Genomic DNA, 4,783 nt, shown 5'->3' with positions numbered 1-4,783 from the left:
TTTTTTTTTTTTTTTTTTTTTTTTTTTTTTTTTTTTTTTTTGGTTAATGTTAAGGTGTTTGATAGTTAAAATAAAAAATTCGTGGCTTACATAGGCCCATTACTAGTCACTAAAGCATTTTCATATAAGGATGTGTTTGGAAACCTGAAAAATGATTTCCGGAAATCATTTTCTGGGTTTTTGGTGTTTGGAAAGGAGGGGGAAAATTGAGTCAATATTTTGTGGAAAATGACTTCCCTTTTTTTTTTTGGGAAGACATTTTCCGGATTGCTTCTTTCTTCCCCTTTTTCTGTTGATTACATAAAACCCAACAAATGACCACACATTACCATCATAGTCATAATCGTAAGTGTAGTCAAAGAAGAAATCATCAAACTTGAGTCGTGTAAGACTGTACCAAATATCTCTCCATCCGCGGACAATACAACATTTCTAGATTTTCTCTTAGATGATGTTGGATGCTGATAGTGTAATAGGTATAGAGGGTGTGTTCTTAGTTCTTATTGCATTAATATAGTTTCTTCTACAACTTGGAGAGTCTGGTTGAGTGGAAGAAATTAATCCATTCTTATTAAACCAAATATTAAGGGTTCGATCTTTGGTTTTGATATGAAACCCATCTACACGCTTGCTTTCCAGGAATTGAGAATATTGTCTTTGTTTGAGGTCGGATTTGCTTTGATGAACAATTTAAAATTATGTAGGGACTTTTACGTTTCTCTCGTGCTTCTACAAAAGCAAAAATCTTTTTACATAAAGAAATCTTAATTTTGTGCTGTTGTCTTAGTACGTAAGTTTTGTATTGTGTAATGGTTAGCGTGGAACTCCACGAATTGAATGTTTTGTATTAAATTTAAAAAATTAAAGGTTCAAATATAATTGTTTTATAGCAATTTTATACGGAGTATTAAATACAATGGTTCCAAACCTAAGTAGCTTGTATACTACATTACTACCCACTCCACCATTTTTATTTTTCTGAAAATAAAGCTAAATATATTTTGTGATAATTATATGGAAAGCCTAAAAACTTTGTGAAAAAATATGTGACAATTGTACCAAATTATGCATAAATACTATCTTAAAATCTCTAAAATTTGACAAATTAATGTATTTTGTAATAAGTATAATTTCTGACAAAGTATAAATTTAATATAACATGAATTTCTTAAGTTTTAATACAAAAGTGCAACATAAAATTATTTTTAAAAAATATAATGTATGAAAATGTTTACTCTATACCAAAAAATAAAAATAAAAATATAAAGTGCCTTCAATTCATGGGAGGTTAAAAACAAGACTCATACTCAGGTTTGATTGCCAGAGTTCAAGCCAGACTTGTCGGCTGGAAAAGGAAGACACTCTCACTGGTAGGTAGAGCTGCTCTTAATTCAATCCGTATTATCGGCTATCCCAAATTATACTATGCAATCGACGCTCCTTCCACAGGGAATTATATCGCGGTTAGAAAGACAGTCCCGGAACTTCCTAATGGGAGTTGCCGAAGGGAAAAGAAAATGTAGTTTAATTGGATGGCAGACGGTTACACAGAGTAAAGAAAATGGAGGCCTAGACATTCGAAATCTTGATCTTATGAACCAAGCCCTTCTTTCCAAGCTTGGCTGGAGACTACTTAATGATGAAGATTGTCTATGGGTTAAAGTCTTTAAAGCTAAGTATACTAATGGAAGCTGTGACCCTTCCGCAAATTTGCCGTGGACCCAGGTCTACCTTGCAAGGTGGACCTAGGTCCAATACGACGTCGTTTCACTATATATATATATATATATATATATATATATATATATATATATATATATATATATATATATATATATAAATTACTAAACATATAACCCTGAAATGTGTGAATGTGGAGGTTTCAAATTGTGAATATGGAGTATAGAATTTGTGAATGTAGAGTTATGAATGTGTGAATCTGTACTAGAGTTAACAGAGTTCTAGCAACTTGTAGCCTTGTAATGTGTGAATGTGGAGTTCCTAAGTTGTGAATATGGAATATAGGACATGTGAATATTGAGTTTTGAATGTGTGAATGCATAACAGTGGTAATATAGTTACTAAACATATAGCCCTGTAATGTGTGAATGTGGAGTTTTCAAATTGTGAATGTGGAGTATAGGGTTTGTGAATGTAGAGTTTGTGTTCTGTTGCGATGAGGGGCCGTTAATTTTTTTATTTTTTTTTTAAATTGTGAAACAAGTCCACGGCATAACTACTGTGACCCTTTTGCATGGGCTCAAAAGTCCAGTATGTCCAATGCCTGAAAAGGCATTCTTGAGTCTACCCCTATCCTAATTAATTATTATTGCATGGACCATGGTCCACACAGCTATGTGGACCATAAATAAAAAGTACATTTTTAATATATTAAAAGTACACTATTCTTGTACATAAAGTATATTATTTTAGGGTACACTATTTAAATATTAAAAGTACATTATTTTATATATAGTATGAAATAATGTACCTTCAGCACAACAATAATGTACTTTTAGTATGATAAAAGTGTATCTTGTATTCATGGTCCACACAATAATTTGTCTATCCTAATGGAGGGCATTCTTTACACCGCTTCTTTCCTTCTCATTGCTAGTAATTCTATTCCTCCCTACCAAATAATGTAATTTGAATTCCTATTTTATTTCTATCAAATTGCAATTTTTTCCTCCATAATTCCTTCCTCCTAAGTGAGTCCCAACCAAACACACTATGAATTGTCAAAATGTGGTCATATGTTGCCACTCTTGAGTAGGGATGTAAACGAATCGAATCGAGTCAAATATCTCACTATTCGATTCGAATTCGACTATATTGATAAGTATTCGAATTCGTATTCGATTAATATTCGAATCTTAAATTTGATTCGTATTCGATTCGATCACATTATTCGAATATATTCGATTCGACTCGAATATTCGAGTTCGAAATGCCTAACTCAATTTTTCTTTTCAAATTCTCCAAAAATTAAATAAAATGTAATAAAAATTTAAATTTAAATAACATAAAATTTTATATTATAAAACTATATGTAAAATTTTTACATCAAAGACTAATAACGGAACATCAAAATAAATAAGCAATCAATTCATAATTTACGTAACAAATTTGCATTAAAAAATGCAACAATAATGGAATCTGTCCTACTCTTCATCCTCTTTCCCCTTCAAATGAACAAATAAACAAAGCCAAGCCCCTACCCTGTGTCCCAAACAAATCTGAACCCAGCCCTCAGCTCCTCTACTGCCTCCAAATATTGCTCTCTTATTCAAGCACCAAAGCATTGAAAAGGTCACCAAGTATCTTGAAATTGAAGATCAATAAAAAGATGATGCAAATCTGTCCAAACAAAAAAAAAAAGATGTAAATAGCAGCGATAAATAAACAATCCCAATTCACTATAAAAGCATTCATAGAACATACAAGCAAAACCAAACACCACTAACTATAAGTCTATCGTGAGTAAAATATATTCTTGGAGTCCTCTGTTGTCCTGTGCAGTGGCGGCTGTGCGTATTCTATCTAACAAATCAAGAGGAAATTTTATTCCAATACTATTTATCCAACAGATCCAACAGACCAGCTTCATCGCAGGAAATTTTAGAGGGGAAAATTTACCTTCTTCGTCGTAGACTCGCAGGTTGCCTAGGTCAGAGTTGCAGACAAGCTTTGCTTAGAGTCTTAGACTAGCTTGCTTGCTGGAAGTCGCCCAGGTGGTCTGCCGTGAGTACCGTCTACGGATCTGCGATTTCTCGGTGGTCCGAAGAGGGGAAGAGTGGAAGAATGGAAGGCCAGTCTTAGGGCTACAGCCTACAGTAGAAATTAGAAGTAAAGATATAATATGGAGTATAAAATAATATTATATATATATATATATATTCGAATATTCGAATACTATTCGAATCAAATATATTCTGATTCGTATTCGAATTCGAAAAACATTCGAATCAAAATATGTATTCGAATTATTCGAATTCGAATCGAGATATTCGAATTCGAATCGAGATATTCGAATTCGAATCACGAATCGAATCAAAATTATTTGATTTTACACCCCTACTCTTGAGGGGCATAAATTACAACATATAATAAAAATATATTGTCACATTTTGACAATTTAGGTAAAATATTTATACCATTTAAAATTAAAGGGGACATTTATAATTCACCTATACTTTATGGAAATAAATTACAATTTTTTCTTTTATTCACCAATAATATGTTAACATTTATTTTTTAGGTTTGAGCATAAAAGAGTAGCAAACCTCTCCCAACACAAACGAATCGCCGCTAGCCGCCTCTCTCTGTTTCGCCGTTCCGATCACAAGCTCTTCTCAATCCCAATCTGCTGCGTTCCCCTGTGTGTATGTTTGAATCTTTAGGGTTTAATGTTCAATATATGTTCACAGTGTGATTGAAATTGATTTCGACATATGATTTATTTGCGTTTTCTTCTCTGCAATTGGCTGGGCGGATTTTAGGATTTTGTTTTAATTTAAATTTTGTTTGTTCTTTAATTTGCATATGTTGAAGTGATATAAATGATGTCGGGGAGGAGGAAAGATAGAATCAGTCAACTTCCGACATAAATACTTGACAATATTATGGGATTATTGCCGATTCAAGAAGCGGCTAGAACTGCAATTTTGTCTACTATTTGGAGAGATTGTTGGTCCAATCTCACAGAACTTAAATTTGATCTTCAGTTTTGTTCTTATGTTTGGAGGAAATATTCTGGCAGTTATAACAACACATCAACCTG

At 32.7% G+C, this 4,783-nt stretch overlaps 1 long non-coding RNA gene across 1 annotated transcript; it reads right to left on the bottom strand.

Moving 5' to 3' along the window:
* Positions 1-3,015: 3,015 nt before the first annotated feature.
* Positions 3,016-3,835, bottom strand: LOC116026269. The gene is made up of 2 exons (XR_004099802.1): positions 3,640-3,835; positions 3,016-3,360 (listed from the first exon to the last, which is right to left on the bottom strand). It is a non-coding gene; the product is annotated as an uncharacterized LOC116026269 (long non-coding RNA).
* Positions 3,836-4,783: the final 948 nt, after the last annotated feature.

The sequence above is a fragment of the Ipomoea triloba genome, chromosome 7 (genome assembly GCF_003576645.1).
Source record: "Ipomoea triloba cultivar NCNSP0323 chromosome 7, ASM357664v1".
Lineage (NCBI taxonomy): Eukaryota > Viridiplantae > Streptophyta > Magnoliopsida > Solanales > Convolvulaceae > Ipomoea > Ipomoea triloba.
This window is presented reverse-complemented; position numbering and strand designations above follow the sequence as displayed.